Consider the following 18,675-nt stretch of genomic DNA (forward strand, 5'->3'; position numbering starts at 1 on the left):
TATTGTGAGGATAAAATAAGACAATATTTGTAAAGTGCTTTGCAAATTCCAAGTGCACTATTGATGCTATTATTAAATAATAAACTTAAATTATTCATTAATAATCATTGACAATAAATTTATTAACACCTTATTAATATTAAATAATGATCATTAAATTACATTATAATTATTGTCCTCCAGATGAATTTCATTATTTCTTCTAATGTTTCTGTAGTTTGATTGGTATATAATTGAATAAATGAATTTATTTAGAGAGCATTATCATTATTTTTGCAGTATTTATTTAGAGATGCTTGAACTCATTTACATCTGGAAGCCATATTTCCTTCTGTTGTTACTGGTTTTCCTGTTGCTTTATCTATTTGTGTTAAAGTCTTTGAGTTTCTTCCTGAAATCTCTGATAATTTCAGTATTTTTCCATTACCCTCATCCAGTCACCTCTATTTTAATTATCACTCATTTTTTGACTCCCTCCTTTCTAAGTTTAGTTTCTTTGGAGATTGGATCTCAGATAACCTTAAACTTCTCCCATAATGAGCAACTCACAGTTCACTAGTCTAGGTCTCTACCTCGTGATTTTTTCAGACAGCTAAGTGATGCAGTAGATGGAATACTAGGGTTGGATTCAGGAAGATCTGAGTTCAAATTTGGCCTCAGATGCTTACTAACTTGTGACCCTGGGGAGATCATTTAAGTCCTATTTGCCTCAGTTATCATCTGTCAAATGGGGGCATACTGGTGAAGGAAATGGCATATCCACTCCAGTATCTTTGCCAAGAAAACCTCATGGACAAAGTCTATGGGGTCACACCGAGTTGTACATGATTGAATGAACAAGAAGAACAAACTGACCCTAGTGAGACTCTGTGCTCTTTCCATCAGGTTTAGTGGAGAGCTGCACAACCCCTTATGTGCATAATGCCCTGTCCTACCTGCCTCCTTTCTTCCTCTCTTCTCTAGCCTGGCACCAGAAGTTCACAGCCTGTTTTCCTTTGCACAAGCAGCTCTTTGCTTTGCAGGAGTGGTGCTTCTGGCACCCTGACAGGCTTTTGCTAGCCATGTGCTATAGCCAAGTTGGCTATCAAACCCTGAGCAAACTTTAGCAGGCTGGAGCAAGAGGCTCTGCAGCACTGGAAAGAAGGAAGGGTATAGGCTTGGACTTTCATGTAAGTCTGTGTCACCTCCTTGAGTCTGCTGGTGTAGACTTGATCTCCGGATCATGGGAGTTGAGGAAGGATGATTGAGTGAGCCCAGGTCAGTGAACATCACTCCCTGGCTTTGGGGTTTATTTTTTAACCTTCTTTTGGATTCTGGGTGTCCTAGACAGCTTGAGATCTTTTATCTTCAGTACATGATTTCTGATTTTGGAGAAGTTTGAGAGGACATGGGGATCAGAGAAAATGTCCAGTTCTCCATGTTGTTGCTGTCCTGATCCCGAAGTCCCTACCACTGCTATTATGTTGGTATGAGGACTGGAGTAATTACTATGACTAATTTTATTTAGTTCTGCACTTATTTCTATCAAAAGTGGAGTATATCCACTCAAACATTTTAGAATTCTATAGTTGTTTTAATGAATTTTGTCTTTCCTTTTGACTCCATTGGTAATATATATATACAGGATCACTGATGATTTTCATGAGTTTATTTTATATCCTGAAATTAAAAAAAATATGCCTTTAATTATTGTGAATCTTTAATAGTCACTGTAGGATTCTCCATAAAGGACATCATGTCATAAGTAAAAATATGGTAACTTTATTTCCTTTTTTGCTTATGTCTATTTCCTCAATTTCCTTTCTCTTATTGCTATAGTTAGCAATTATTTATTTTAAAATTTTTTTTCTTTTTAAATTTTGATTTCAAGTTTCTTTTCCTCCCTTTACAGCCTCACTGAGATGTAAAACAATATATCAGTTATACTGTGAGATCATGCAAAATGTATTTCCATATTAGCCACAGCACAAAAAAGTACAAAAATGAGAAAAGTTTACTTCACTCAGAGTTCCTTTTTTCTCTGGAGGTGGGTAGCATTTTTTCATTATGAGTCCTTTGGAATTGCCTTGCATAACTCTGTTGACCAGAGCAGTCAAGTCTTTCACAGTTGATCATACAGCATTGCTGTTACTGTGCACAATGGTCTCCCAGTTCTTCTCACCTTACTTTGCATCAGTTCATATAGGTCTTCCCAGGTTCTTCTGAAATCACCACCCTGATCTTTTCCCACAACACAATAGTACTCCATCACAATCATGTGGCACAGCTTGTTCAGTCATTTCCCATTTGATGAGTATCCCTTCAGTTTCTAATTCTTTGCCACCACAGAAAGAGTTCCAATAATTATTTTTTCTACATTTTCTTTTCCTTTGATCTATTTAAAATATAGACCTAGCAGTGGTATCAAAGAGCATGTACAGCTTTATACCACCTTGGGCATAGTTCCAGACAGTTCCTCAGAATGGTCGGACCAGTTGCTATTTTACCAATAGCTCCTTAATGTGTCTATTTTCTCTCATCCCCTCCAGCATTTGTCATTTCTGCTAGGTGTGAGATGGTATCTCCTCAGAGCTGTTTTAATTTTCCTTTCTCTAATCAGTAGTGATTTAGAGCATTTTTAGGTGACTATAGATAGTTTTTGTTTTTTCTTCTGAAAATTGGCTATCCATATATTTTGACCATATCCATTGAGTAAGGACTCTGATTTTTATAAATTTGAACCAGTTCCCTATATTTTGGAGAAAGAAGGCCTTTATCAGAGAAACTAGCTGTAAACATTTTTGATATGATTTCATTGTCTATAGTACCTTTTAATAAAATGTAGTTTCCCTAATTATCTTTTTCAATTAGGTCTAATTTTGTTTTTATTTTGTGTGAGATCAGGATTGCTACTGTTGCCCTCTTTGCTTCAGCTGAAGCATAATAGATTGGCTTCAGTCCTTCATTTCAACTCTGGGTGTCTTTCTGTCCCAAGAGTGTCTCTTGTACAAAATAAATTTTTTGGATCCTAGTTTCCAATCTATTCTGCTATCTGCTTCTGTTCTATGGGTTAACTCATCCCATTCACATTCACAGTTATGATCACTAACTGAGCATTTCCCTTCATCCCATTTTCTTCTGTTTATTCTTCTCTCTCTCCTTTGATCCTGTCTGACTTCAAGAATCTTTTTTTGCTTCTGGCCACTGCCTCCCTCTCTCTGCCCTCCCTCTTACCCCCCCCCTGCATATTTCTTATCTCCTTCCTCTCATATCTCCCAACTGGATATGATAAATTTCTGTACCTAATTGAGTACGTATGTGTGCCCGCATGCTCTCTTCAAACAAATTCCAATGAGAGCAAGGTTCGAACATTGCCTGCCACCTCTACCCCCCCTTTCCCCCTCCACTATAAACAGTCTTCCTTTCATGTCTACTTTATGTGAGGAAATTGGCCACATTCTACATCTCTGCTCCCCTTTCTCCCACGGCATTATCTTTCTCACCCTTTCCCAATTGGCTCACACTCATGTCCTTTGTCTATTTAAGCTCCGTTTAACTGCCCTAATGATGGTAAATTTCTTAGGAGCTGCAGGCATTGTCTTCCCGTGTAGGACTGTGATCAGTTTTATTGATAATTATATTTTTATATATTACAAATGACATACATCGTATTATAATCTCTGAATGTTGGGTAGGTAGATTGGAGAGCAAAGATATTGGTGGGAGATCCACAGACTGAGATGGTGTCCCAGTACTCCGGCCTCTACAGGAACAGAGGTGTGGCTTTGGGGATGGAGAGTTAGAGGTAAAGAATTCATCTAAGTGAGCTTTGGACTAATGAGTATTGACCTTCCCAAGATGATGACTCCCCTTCCTCCTCTGTTTTGGATGTGAAGACACAGACTTTGGATTGATAGCATAGCCTTTTAGCTGAATTAACAGTTCCAAAACTTCTCTTCTTGCATGTCCTGATTCCGACCTCAGTCACTCCCCCACCCGACGGGGGGAAAAAGCTTTCTGAAAAATTGTACAAAATTCGAATAAAGGAGTGAAGAAATAAAACTAAACTAAACAAAGCCAAAACTAAACCTTCGGGCCAACTACTATTTTAAAAATTGCAAATTGGTTGTTACTGACTTAAAATTGAAGTGTTGCGGCATCACCAGGCTGGAGGCAGTGTTTCCATGGTGATGCTTTCTGGAGAGAGGACAGGCCTGTGGGTCTGCTTGCCCTGATACAATCTGGGATTCCCTTTGACTGCATCAAACCACCTCCTTTGCCAGCTTGGGAAGGAGAGATCAGTCTGTGGGCGGTGCTTCTAGCCCAGACGGACGCTGGTGCCAGCGGGGCCTTCATCACATCCTTAACAGGACAGGACAGGTTCATGGACACAGTGATCCCAATGCTTCAACTCTGGCACATTTGTTTTTCTTAAGTTACCCAAGAACGTAGTTTTGGTCTCACCTGGTCCTAGGCAGAGAAATTGAGTGGACCGGACCACACGGTTATTTTGTGGGTGTGATTCCAAAGAAGTAGATCTTGCGTAAAATCTTCCTCATCATTTGCAGGGGTTCTTGTGTGTTCCACTTGAAAATAAGCTTTTTGGGGTCAGTTCCTGTTTGTCTCAGTCTCCCCAGGTCTTACCGAGTAGTTGACATATAGCTGCCAGTCAGTTAGTGAACACGCACTTAGTAAGCACCCACTATATACTAGGAATTAAATGCTAGAAATACCAACAAACAGACACTAAAAATCCCTGCGCTCAAGGAGCTCACCGTCTTATGGAGGAGACAACATGAAAATGTCTGGGTACACTCAAAATATATACATGGTAAATGGGAGGAACTCATAGAGAGAAGGTGTAGAAATGGGGGTGGGAGAAAGGGATAAGACACCAGGAAAGACCTCATACAAAATATGGGATTGAGATGAGTCTTGAAGGAGACCAGGGAAGCTGGGAGCCAGAGTTGAGAAGGGAGAGCATTCTAGGTATGGGGCTACTCAAAAAGCAACACTTGGTCATTGACTGAATCAATGCATCTTGGTGAAAAGGATATTCCTTATGTCTCTTACTAGGATAAGCTCCAACTAGCCATTCAGAGATTGAAAATAAATGTCTAAGGGGGTATGAGATAAAGTCCCAGTACTACAATCCCCTTCCCCATTTGATGGGCTATAGAAAGCACCAAAACAGAACAGGGTACAAGTTTGAAAACAAACACCCTCCCATAGGGGATTGGCTGCTCTAGAAGATGGATCATTTGATGCATCTAGCCTGCACAAGGCAGAATGAGGAGCCATGCAGCCAAGATTCTGGGAAGCAGATTTCACGAATCATCAGAGGTCTGGGGAAGAGGGCTGGGCTGCTCCAGGGCTGATGGGCTCCATCTCCAAGGAGACCACCAGGCAGGCACTGCTCATCAGGCTGTGGATGTTGTAGTCAGGGATGGACAGCAGAGGCTGCGTCTGTGCTGTCTGCCAGCTCTGAGACATCACAAATCTTGTGACTCTTTGAGAAATGGCCCCATGTGGAAAAGCTGCTTTGTGAAACCAAGCTTCAACAGTGGGACAGGAGGTGGACTTGAAGAGGCCTTCCCTCCCCTCTCCTCCCCTCCCCTGTCCTCCCTTCCCCTTCCTGTGGAGTTCCTGGCCTGCAGATAGTAGGGGGAACAAGTGACCATTCAGAGGGTAATCGCTCTTGCTTTGTCCTGCTTGGATCTGGGTTGCTGTCTTGGGTGGTGGTCCTAGGGTGAGAAATGCCATTGTGCCAATGTGGTGTCTGCAGAGGGAGTGCCCTCCTCAGACCTCTGACAACTCTGTGGAAACCATGGTGATTTGGGACACAACTCTTTCCATTCTGGAAGCTGAGTTCTACTGTGGCAAAGAGCTCAAAAGTCAAGTAATTGGCTGGCAAGATGAGCAAGCAGAAGAATGGCTATCAGCCCATAGAATCCTTTTTGGAGGACAAAAAAGATCAAAGCATGGACCAGGAGGAAGACAACAAAGTCATAACTCCTGCATCTAAAGCTTTCAAGAAAAATATGAGTTGATTACAGGCCATGGAGGAGCTCAAGAAGGATTTTGAAAATCAGGTAAGAGAAGTGGAGGGAAAATTGGGAAGAGAAATGAGGATGATGCAAGAAAATCATGAAAAGAGAGTCAACAGCCTGCTAAAGGAGACCCAAAAGAATACAAAAGAAAATAACACTTTAAAAAATAGACTAACTCAAATAGTAATAGAGGCCCAAAAAGCCAATCATGAGAATGCCTTAAAAAGTCAAATTTCACAGATGGAAAAGGAATTTCAAAAACTCACTGAACACAATAATTCCTTCAAAATTAGAATGGAGCAATTGGAAGCTAATGACTTTATGAGAAATCAAGATACTCTAAAATAGGTCCAAACAAATGAAAAAAAAATAATGTGAAATATTTCATTGGAAAATGTACTGACCTGGAAAATAGATCCAGGAGAGATCATTTAAAAATTATTGGACTCCCTGAAAACCATGATCAAAAAAGAACCTAGAAATCATCCTTCAAGAAATTCTCAATGAAAATTGCCCTGATATTCTAGAACCAGAGGGCCAAATAGAAATTGAAAGAATTTACCAATCACCTTTTGAAAAATATCCCAAAAAGAAAACTCTTAGAAATATTACAGCCAAATTCCAGAGTTTGAAGGTAAAGGAGAAAATATTACAAGCAGCCAAGAAGAAATAATTTGAATATTGTGGAAACACAATCAGGATAACACAAAACCTAGCAGCTTCTACATTAAGGGATCAAAGGGCTTAGAATATGATATTCCGGAGGTCAAAGGAGCTAGGATTAAAACTAAGAATCACCTACCCAGCAAAACTGAGTACAGTGCTACAGGGAAAAAAAATATGGTCTTTCAATGAAATAGACGACTTTCAGGCATTCTTGATGAAACAACCAGAGCTGAACAGAAAATTTGACTTTCAAATACAAGAAACAAGAGAAGCATGAGAAGGTAAACAGGAAAAAGAAATCATAAGGAACCTATTGAACTATTTACATTCCTACATGGAAAAAGATCACTGTAACTCATGAGACTTTTCTCAGTATAAGGATAGTTGAAATATATACGTATACATACATATATGTATATATAGGAGTGTGTATGTATGTATAAATATATGTGTGTATATATGTGTGCACATGTATATATAGACAATACACAGGATGGGTTTGATATGAAGGGATGATATTTTAAAAATAAAATTAAGAAATGAGAGAATATAATGAGAGGAGATAGGGAGAGATAGAATAGGGTAAATTATCTCATATAAAAGAGGCAATAGAAAACTGTTACAATGGAGGGGAAGAACAGGAAGGCAAAAGGGAATAGTTCAACCTCACTCTCATTGAATTTGGCTTAAGAAGGGAATAACATGCACACTCAATTGGGTGTCTTACCTAATAAGAAAGTAGGGCGGGGAGGGGATAAGAGAGGGGATGATAAAAGGGAGGGCAGAAAGGTGGGGAGGGTTGTTAGAAGCACACACTTTTGAAAACGGATGGACAGGGTCAAATGAGAAAATAGAATGGGTGGGGCAGGATAGCATGAAGGGAAATATAGTTAGTCTTTCATATTACATATACCATGGAAACGTTTTGTGTAACTACACATGTACAACCTATATTGAATCACTTATCTTCCCAGTAGGGGTAGGTGATGAGAGAAGAAAGGAAAGAAGCTGGAAATCAAAGTTTTAGAAACAAATCTTTAAAAAATTGTTTGGTTTTTTTTTACTTGCCACTGGGAAATAAGATATATGGGCACTGGATATAGAAATCTATCTTGCCCTACTAGAAAGTCAGAGGGGGTATGGGGGAGGATGTAACAGAGAAAGCAGATTGGGGGAAGGGGTATTCAGTAGAATCATTGTTTTGGCGTGGGGGTAGGGGAAATATGGGGAGAAATTTGTAACTCAAAATCTTGTGGAAATGGGTGTCAAAAACAAAAAAAATATATATTTAAAAACAGAATGAAAAAACTAAGTTCCACCTCTACCCTTACTACATAGTTTTAAAATTCAAAGTACTAGGGTCAATGAGCAGTCAGGGGCAGGAGGAAAAGAAAAGGTTTGAGCCAGAAGAGAAAGAACCCTAGATTGTACACAGAAAATCTGATACCCTAATTAATGTCATGCCCTTGTGCAAACTGAAGCCCTTCTCTGGGTTTCCAGTTCTCCATTTGAATGCTCTGTTTATTAGAACTACCCAATATCAGATCAATTTGATATGAAGTGAGCTCTCCATCACAGCAGGTATTCAAGAAGAAGTTAGGCAACTAATTCTCATGGATGTAACAGAGAAGGCTAGATTGGCTCATGATGCCCCAGTGGGGCAGTGGAAATGTCCTTGTTCCATTCCTAGGATTCTATGGTGTTGTTCAGTCATTTCAGGCTCTCCATGATCCTATTTGTGGTTTTCTTGGCAAAGATACTGGAGTGGTTTGCTGTTTCCTTCTCCAGTTCATTTGACAGATGAGTAAACTGAGGCAAATAGAGTTAAGTGACATGCCTGGTGTCAAGCAGCTAGTGTCTGAGACAAGATTTGAATTCAGATCTTCCAGACTCCAGGCCTGGCACTCTATCCTCTGTACTACCTAGCTTTCCCTAGGATTTTATATCTCCTCCATAACCAGACTCTCAGGTTTAGGATTAAACTGTTAATTTTCTACCCAGTTTATGACAGTAAACAGCCTGACTTTGTGTTGTATTTTTTATTGAAAGTATTCTAGAGTTTTAGTCAAATAAGTAACGAATGATTTCAGGGCTTAAGTGATAGGGAAGAGATGATAGTTGATCTGCTCTTTTGTTCCCATTTTTATAATCCTGGTCACCTAGCAGCACAGCCCTGAGAGGCCTGGGCCTCTGGATCCTGGGCATGGGGAAGGAGGGGCCTTGAGCAGTTGGCAGGAGGAGTATGCACCCAACCTTGTGCCAAGAGTCCCCTTTCACCCAGTTCTGTGATTCTGATTTCCCTCTGAGTCTGTGAATATTTTTCTTCTGGAGACCTTTCTAATAAATCCGCGGGAGTCAAGGGCAGAGGATAAAGAAGAGAGCCAGGCACAGCCTGAAGGAATGAATGGGCACCTATTTCCACCCCTTGAGATCCATGAATTGGTTCCAGTCTTGGCTCCATGGTTAAGGCTGTGGCCTGTTAGCTAGGCCTGTGCTGTGGGCGCTGGCTGGGGTTGGCTGCAGACTTCCCAGATGAAAACGAGCCCTGTCCATGGTCCACAGCCCAGAAGACAAGCTGGCCCCGGGAGTGGGCTCTGCTGCAGGCTTTTGTGGAGGGCTGAGGAGAGTCATTAGGACAAAGGCAAGGGGCCTCAGGCCCGCTCTTTTACGTTAGTGGGGCAGTGAGTTGTTAAGGGTAACTTCCAAGCTGGCAGCAGTGTTCAGGAGGGATTCACTTCCACTCCAGAAAGAAATGAAAACTAAGGCCTTTCCGGTTTCTGTCTCCTGTGGAGCCCCCAGGGGTCTTCTCTCCCATTACCCATCTGGTCAGTTCTGCCCAAGATTCAGCCTGATAGTGAGTAACAGGGAGTGAATAGCATTGTTCCGCATTTCTGAAAAGTCTAGCTGAGTTATTCCACCACTCTTGGCCTTAGTTTGCTTAATGATGCATTTAAAGGGAAGCTGACTGTCATAGTAGTAGAAATGAAGGATTGGGGAGGGGAGACGGGAGTCAGGAGGATCTGATGGGAGACCAGAACCATAGCCAATGTCAGATTTCATAGAGGCCTCCACCAAGGCTGGTGAGTGGGGCCAGAGTGGATGAATGAAAGGCATATCCAGGAAGAAAGACTGCTAGTACCTAGCGATAGATTTGATTAGGGAAGAGTCAATGATCTCCTGGGGCATATTTTTGAGGCCAGAATGCCTTAGGCCTGTTTAGGATCGCAGAGAAGGACGAATGGCAATACAGATGTTCTCCACAAATCCCACCGAGGATGGGGACAGTTTATCCTCCTGTGCTAACACAGTTTGAAGTATAATTGATGGGCATCCAAAGTCACTTGGTTTTGAATCTTTCCATAGATTAGTGCCTTGGAAGGCTCAGGATCATTTAATACACAATACTCCATTGAAATCTGTTAACTTGAGGTCTCCATAATGCCCTGATTTCAAGGCCTGGCCCTAGGTATGTATAGAAAAAGAAAGTCATTTACCACCAACCATTTCAAGCCAAGACTAGCTCCTGCTGGTGCCAGCAGCTCCCATTAGAGAAGGTGAGAGGAGAAGGGAGTCTCAGAGGTCACCTTGCCCCTTCCCATTTGGAAGAGAAAGTCCTCTATGGGATATGGTCTGAGCCATCATTGTCATTGCCACCATCACTGCCGCATCTCTGTGGCATTTTGCCTACATGACCTAATCCTGAATCACAACTTATCTGCTGTTGCTTGATGGAGATGTTGTTGTTTTTATCAAGTAGCCATTTCCACCATTGAACTCTTCTGGTATGTGTATCCAACTTCTACATATTGAACTAAAATCTGCCCCCTGGGAAGTTCCCATCAGGGATCCCAATCCATGCCTCTTGGGTGAAGCAAAGCACTCCTGCTCTCTTCTGATGCATGCTTGCTCTGATCACTTTGATATTTGCTCATTATTCCAGTCACCCTTCCTTACTTTGCAGATACCCTTCCTTACTTTGCGTTGCACAGTGACTGCAACATAGTAAGTATTCAATAAATGTTTGCTGACAAATACTCCAGTCAGGTGGCATATTTCCTGAAATGGGACACACAAAAAGACTTGAGGTTATTGAGCATAAGTCACTTCAGGGAAGGTAGCACATTTCTCTTCCCAGGGAGGAATGGAGAGGCGGCCATTTAACCATGTGTTAGGAATGGTATATGGATCACTTGCGTGTGTGTGTTGGTGAGTGTGTGTGTTGCTGTGTTAGGGTGTTGTCTGGTCGAGATGACCTCTGAGATCCTATCTAAATCTGAGATTGGGTGAGTTTCATTTCTCAATGTTAAGGTGCCTAGCCCAAGGGCAAGGATTTGTTCTTATAATTAACCCATTATGCATCCCCATATCTACCTGTCACAACTCAGAGTTCTTGAACTCTTTTTTTTTTTTTTTTGCCTTTTGGAGGGCAATTGGGGTTAAGTAACTTGCCCAAGGTTACACGCTTAGTGGTTTTTGTGTGTGTGTGTGTGTGTGTGTGTGTGTGTGTGTGTGTGGGTGGGTGTTAAGCGTCTGAGGCTGGAACCGAACTTCGATCCTCCTGACTCCAGGGCCGAGCTTTACTCACTGTGCCACCTAGCCACCCCAGTTCTTGAACTCTTGATGACCTTGGAAGGGCAATCCAGGCTCAAGAAGTTTCCCTGAGGATACAAAGGCTCCCAGGAGCCTTTGTGTAAGGGCACAAAGAATAAGCATTCTCTTGGCTTGCCCTTTATTTATATCATTAAGGTCATTAAGGTAAACCCCATTTATCCATGCTCTAGGCAACTTTCTCTAGCTCTAGTGTGCAAAGCAGGTATTTCCCTGCATGGCTAGAAGGGGTTTTCTTAGTGTGAACACTTTTTTTAACCAATGAAATTATAGGTCTTTAAAGTATTGAATGCTTACCCAATCTCACCTAAGGCTGCCGAGAAAGGGATCTTGGTAATAGTAAATTTTGATAAGAACTTGGCAAGAAAGTTGGTAGCATGGAGCATTTCACAAGCTTTGTGGAGGTGATCTCAGCCTTCACTCTGTCAGGAGTAGCATGAGACAGCAGGTACATGGAAGGAGAAAATCATGTCTGAAGGTTGTTGGCAAACAATATTATCTACATAGTAGCTTCTGTTTGTCCTTCATTTTTGAAGAAGACCCCATGGTCCATCAGGGAGATGATGGCATGACTTTTAGTTGACACTGATTTGAGGTAAGGAGGACTGGGCAAGGTCACCAGTCTCACTTTCTCCTCAAGAACCATCTGAATCCAGTGGCCAGATATTCATCAGGATGATTGGAGATTGCCCAGAATGCAATGGGAGATACTGGCCCTTTTAGTTTAAGGTCTTTTCAGGTTCTCACTTTGAGTGAGGTAATACCAGTTCAGTGAATAGGCCTCTTTAAGAAGTAAGCCAAGGTTGGGGTGGCTAGGTGGCCTGGTGAGTAAACGCTGGCTCCAGAGTCAGGAGGAGCAGAGTTCTTCTGGCCTCAGACACTTAACACCCACAAAAACAAAACAAAATAAAACAAAAAAACTAGTCATGTAACCTTGGGCAAGTTACTTAACCCTAATTGCCCTCCAAAAAGGCACAAAAAAAAGAAAAAAGAAAGAAAAGGGATGACCCTTTTAATTAAAAAAAAAAAATCAAACTGGGAGGGGAAGACCGTCAGTGTTACTGGCCAAAAGGGAAACAAAGGAAAAGATCCACACCAGGACAAAGTTCTAAAACATGAATTGTACCTGTGTAGCTATACTTAACTTTGAGGTTAGCCAATTACATAAGTAATGCGATTTTTTGCCTTGCCTCAATTGCCTGGAATTAATCACATTGATATACCTTCCGAATCCAGTTTCCCTACCTATATGGGAATAAAGAAACAGGTTGTTCTACCTCGAGAAGGAAAGACTTGGTGATGGGAAGGAGGAGGCATTCATGAGAGACATCTTCAATTATCTGAAGAATCCTCATGAAGAAGAGGGCTTAGATAAACCCTGCTTGGTCCCAGAAGGCAGAGCTAAAGTGGTACCAGGGAAGCAGATATAGACCTGACACCAATAAATATTTCTTAACAATCACAGCTATCCCCAAACAGAATCAGGTGCCATGGGAAGAGCTAAATTCTTTTCATCCTTTCCCTGGAGATACTTGAATTAAGCAAAGATGGCTACTTGGCTATGCTATGGAAGGTATGATTTGGAATACCCTTTGAAGCCTCTTCTAGTGCCAAGATTTGAAGACATTTGTTATGCATTCTAAACAGATATTGAAATAGCCACGTTTTTCACTTGGGTCAAATACCATAAGCTAACACCTAGGTCAAGAGCACTGAATCATACCCTGAATCAGGATGGGGAGAGGTTAAGGAGATTCAAAGCCATCACTGGGGAGGTCCACATCATGGTGAGGGGAGCTAGGAGGGGCAAGAGAAGGAATCATTCCAGATGCCATCTTATAGCTTACATTTTAACTCATTCTTGTCAAGCGCAATTTTGTGGGTTTTTTTTTTTTGGACTACTGAAGGACTGAAGAGCTATAACCACCTTCTTAATTTAGCACACTGGAGGAAAGAATCGGTTGCCCCATCCTAGTTTCATCGGCCTTGATAAAAGTGAAAAAAACGATGGCTTAACCATTCAATTTTGGGTGAGAAATAGGAGTGGTAATAGCCTGCATCCACTTGCATTCTCTGAAGAAAAGGGAGCTTGGGATTGAGAAATACAGGGAGCAGCTGTTGAGAACCACTATCCAACTGCATGTGCTCTTATAGTCTTTAGCTTATCTTCACTTGTTATGGCATTGCCCATTATCCTGTTAATCTCAACATAAATGGAAAAAGTCTATAATAAAATGCTTTGTTCATGCATAACCAATTATGACCAAATAAGTATATTATCCTCCATTGATGAAGCCTCTATTCAATCCAAGAACTCTGCATTAAGACCCTATTGTATACTGTACTCTATTGAGCCATAACACAGTTTGGATAAGACACAACTCCTGCCCTCATAAAACTTCAAATCTGAGAGAAAGATGAAACAGAAACAAACACAGTGACTTTTCCAAGTTCACACAATAGATTAGAGTGAATTTAAAGGGGGAGAGAAGACAAGGCTTGGGAAATGAGACATTATTCTACTTCATGCATTCTTTGAGTTAACCAAGTTAGCTTTCTTCCTGCTCCTCACACAACATCCCATCTCCCTTCTCCCATCTCTAACCTCCATGCCTTTCCACAGTCTATGCATCATAAATGCTATCTCTTTCTCCTTAGAATTTAGGGTTAGAGTTTAGGTTTGAATTTATGGTTAGCCCTAAAACACTAAATGGTTGCCATCAAGTAAAGTTCAATGATGAACTCGGTGCAGATTAAAGCATTTTTTTCATTTTATTTTTCTTGCTTTCCCCCCACAACATGGCTAATGTGGAAGTATTTTTTGCAGGACTGTATATGTATAAAGAGTATTATATATCTTGCCTTCTCATTGGATGGGTAAGGGCATAAAGGGAGGGAAATAATTTGAAACTGAAAATAAAAATTTTAAACAAGTTAAAAATAAAAGCTCAGCTCAAACATTATGTTGTACAAGAAGATTTTCCTAACCCCTAGCATCTACTAGAACTTCCTGCTGAAACTGACTGGGATTATTTTTTATACACTTATATGGGCACATGTTTTCTCCTCCAACAGAATGTAAGCTGCTTGAGGGCAGGGACTATTTACTTTTTGTCTTTGTATCCCCTGTGCTTAGCACATTGCCTAGAACTTAGAAGACACTTGACAAATATTTGAGGATTGATGGACAATTCTAATTCAAATTACTGTATGCTCAGCACATAATACACTGGGACCACCACACAATCTGTCCAGAAAGCAATTATATGCATAGTGAAATGGAGATAACTATGGGCAAGGAAGCACAAAGCTCAGTTCTAATATAAACTCTGCCACATATCTGAGTGGTCCTGGCCAAGGTCCTGTCCATGTCTGTGCTTTGATTTCCTTCTTCATAAAATTTGGAGTTTAGGCTAGCTTGTTCCAGTTTTGATGAGGTATAACTCTCAATTCTTTGGCTGAAGCATGACATGAAAATAATAGAATGAAACAGCATCTCTCTGTGTTTATGTTTGAATTTTAATATCTCTCTATGGAAAATATCTGTCATTCTCCTTTTCAGAAGGAAAACAGATCTGAGCATTACATCCACATCCCAAGTATCAGCTACTCATTCCAATGTTGGAGCTCAGCACCTAAGGATTATGCTAACAGGCAATCACATTAAGGTATACGTGTTATTAATCTTGTAATTAATTTATTCTTTGCACTAAATTCTTGCTATAGTCATCTACTTAATGGGGCTGATTATACATCAATATTAAAATGACAAATTCATTATATTCCAATAATCTGACATCAAATATTAAATTTCATTTAATATTGGCTAGGAAGACATTATTTATTGGTATCATTTTTTAGCTCAGGTAGTTGGCTGTCTTTCCCAGAAGGGGCAAAGTTTTGGATTCTCTCCTTTGAGGTAAATTAGCTGAATTGAAAGTATCTTGGACGCTGGCAAGGGGACGAGGGAAAACTTCTCCTTGTCCCTAGTTGTAGTATTCAGAGAGAAGGCATAAAGATGATTACATTTCCTAAGTTTTTTTTTTTCCTTTTGTGTACAACATAGTTAAATGATCTCTAATTTATTGTGCCACCTTGGGCAATTCACCATCACTAAATCTCAGTTCCTTGACACCAATTCAGTCTTAGTATGCATTGTCCGAGACTGCAGGGGTTAGTCTCACTGTCCTCTGCCCAAGTCAACCCTCTTCTGGATGATTCTGTTCAGTTCTGGGTGTTACCTTTTAGAAATAACATTGACAAGTTGTATGTAGTGTGTCCCAAGGAGGGACAGACTGTATGATGAAAGACCTTGAGTTAATGTCATGTAGGGATAGCCTGAAGGGAGTCTAGATAAAAGAAGGCTTAGGTGGGCTGCTTGAAGGGCTACCATGTGGAAAGAGGAATTAGCTTATTTCTTATTAGCTCTAGAGGGCAGAAAGAGGAAGAGCAGAGAGAAATTGCCAAAAGACAAACCTAGACTTGCCAGGAAATGCTTTTTCCCAATGAGAACTGTTCAATACTACTTGAGTTGCCTTGAGAAGTAGTGCATTCCCTGTCCTTGGTGGTTTCCAAGAAAACACTGGATGAACAGTTGTCAGAAATGCCACCAAGGTTTCCTTGCTGACGCACCTGTTGTGCCAGCTGGCCCCTAAGGTTATTTCAACCCAGAGCTTCTGATATTCCTCCCCTGGAAAGCAAGAATGTGGCAGTTCTTCATTTTCATGGCTTTGGTTCATCTACTTCCTCCTTGAGGTTCAGTTTTCCCTTCTGTAGAATGGAGATGAGTGTCTGGCAGATCTAACCAGGAAATTTTGCACTTGGACCAGTGGGAGAAGATATTTTCACTTTAAGATGCTGAGCATGAAGGAGACACTCCCGGAATGACAAAGCCATGGCTGCCATTGCCTCCATTGGGAATGGGGCAGATTGGAAAGAAAATCTGCCCTCCTTCCCACTGTGTCTCTATTTTCTCTGCACTTCATGATGCTCCAGATTTCTTTCCTTCATTAAGGTGCTGATAACTTTTATTACCTGCTCTCTAGGTGTTTAGAGGAATACCATTTTCTAACCTTTCATTATACACCAAGGTTCTATGACTCTCTTGCCCAGAGGAGCTCCTTGTAGGGAAACTCTCTCCATCAGCATAGATCACACCCTGTCTATGGCTTAGTTATAAGACTTCGGGAATTGCCAAGACATAGCAAGTCAAAGTGAAGCGACTTGCCCAAGGTTTTACAACTCTGCAGAAGAGACAGAGGTGGGATCTTCGCCAGCACTTCTTGAGCCTGAGTCCTGCATTATCCTGCTGCATTATTCTGCAGGGTCATTCTGTTTCTTCACTAGAGAAGTGAGTTACTATAAGTTTGGGGAAGGGTGTTGGAATAGAGGGTTCTAAAGTCCCTTGCAATTCTAAAGCACTTAGAAAAGTGGTTTTTGGGGCCCCAACTAATTTACTTTAGTTTTCCTCAGCTTATTCTTTTCTTAGGCAAATTCAGTAATGAAAACCACCAAATTCAACAAATCTATGCTGAACACCTACTCTTTCACAGCAGCTCTTTGATGGCCACTGGGAAGACAAAGATAGAAACTACATAGTCCTTGCCTTTAAGGGGTTTACACTCAAATAGGGAGATTCAATGGACACACACATGAATATGAGATAAAGAGAACATGATAGGAAAAAAGGGAAATCTTGACAGGGTATTCCAGGATAATTGGTGGCGAGAGAGATCACTTTCATCTGGAGGAATAAGGAAGGCTTCATGAAGTTGCCCCCCAATTTGGGTCTTGAAGAACGAGAAGGATTTTGGTGTATGCAGTTGGGGATCAAGTGCATTCTAGTCATATTAGAGAGTGTAATGGGAATGCAAATTTGGAAGATCTTCCCTGCCCCTAGGCTAAAGTGTACCTGAAGCCTGGGGTGGGAGGCTTGTTTTTCAGTAGATACTTCTTGGTTGGCCAGTGAGTCAATAAGGTTGTTACATTCTCTGAGCCAGGAGAAGGCTATATAAGCCCTGATGTGTAGCTTTGTTTTGGGGCTCACTTTGAGAAGTGTTCTGTGATTTGATCTGAATTCTGGGAAGCCATTGTTGAGAGTCCCCCGGCTTGGAAAAACCCAGATGTGGAAACCCAGATGTTGACTGGGTACGGATGTAAAGGTTGGACAGTTTGGAAATCTGTCTACTTGATCTGTTTCTGTCTTGATAATTCTGCCTGTATGCTTTGAAGTTCGGGGTGCTGACCTTTTTCCCCTGAACAAGGTAAACGATATGTGTCTGACTGATTAAAGTAAGCTTGTTAACCCATTTTGAGTTGCTTTCCTTTATCAAAGCAGATCCAAGAACCTGTGTGAGCAGGCACCCTGGGGATGCTGGGGTGCTTGCCGCTACAGAGAGAAGGTAGTCCAACATCCACATGGAGTCCAATTTGGGTTGATGATTGAGGAGGCAAATAGAAGTCATGTGGAACAATGCAAACAGAGGGAGTATGTCAAGCAGATAGGCCAGTGAACTTGGAGTTAAGAAAAGCTAGGTTCAGTACAGCTGTTGATGCATTGGTCCTGGAGTCAGGAAGACCTGAGTTCAAATCTGGCCTTATACATTTATTAGCTGTGTGGCCCTGGACAAGTCACTTAACCTGATTGCCTTAAAAGAGATAGAAGAAGAACTCGGTTATTATCCCATTACAGAAACTTATTACCCATTTGATCCTGGACAAATAACCTTTTGCTATGCCTCAGTTTCCTTTTCTGTAAAATGAAAGATTTAAACTCAGGGGTCATTAAAGTATAAATCTGTGATACTATGAAAGTTGGGAAGGGAAGATCTTAAATGCTGGGCTGAAAAGTGTGTATTTTATCTTATAGGTACAAGGAAGACATGATTTTTTTTAGTAAAGGAATAACATGATCATTAGTAATTTGAAAATGCAGTTGAAGAAGAATGTATATTTTCCAGATTACAATATACCAAATGGGCAGCTCAGTGAGATTGTTCACAAGTCTTCAGATCTTAGACTTTATACACAGACAATGGACAAGAGTAGAAGATGATGTGGGATTGCTTTTGGTAAACTTGCATATTCAATGACACCAAGGAACTACTTACATCCATAGTTCATCATTCCATTACCCACTGATTTATGTGGGGAAAAATTACACTTCTAAAAGGAACCAGAAAGCATTGCTAAAGATTATGAAATTCTAGGCAAGGAATGTGGCCTTAGGGATACAAGTGCTCTGTTTATCACTATTGCCAAGTCAAGGCTTGGACTTCAGAAGAAAAATAAAACTGACTTTTAAATTGAGTAGCTAGTTTAAAAGATAGTTCTGAGAATGACATTTAGATCTGCTGACCCTGAAATGATGTAT

This window comes from Petaurus breviceps, unplaced genomic scaffold (assembly GCF_028583685.1).
Source record: "Petaurus breviceps papuanus isolate PSGF00001 unplaced genomic scaffold, PetGlider_PUasm1.0 391, whole genome shotgun sequence".
Classification (NCBI taxonomy): Eukaryota; Metazoa; Chordata; class Mammalia; order Diprotodontia; family Petauridae; genus Petaurus; species Petaurus breviceps.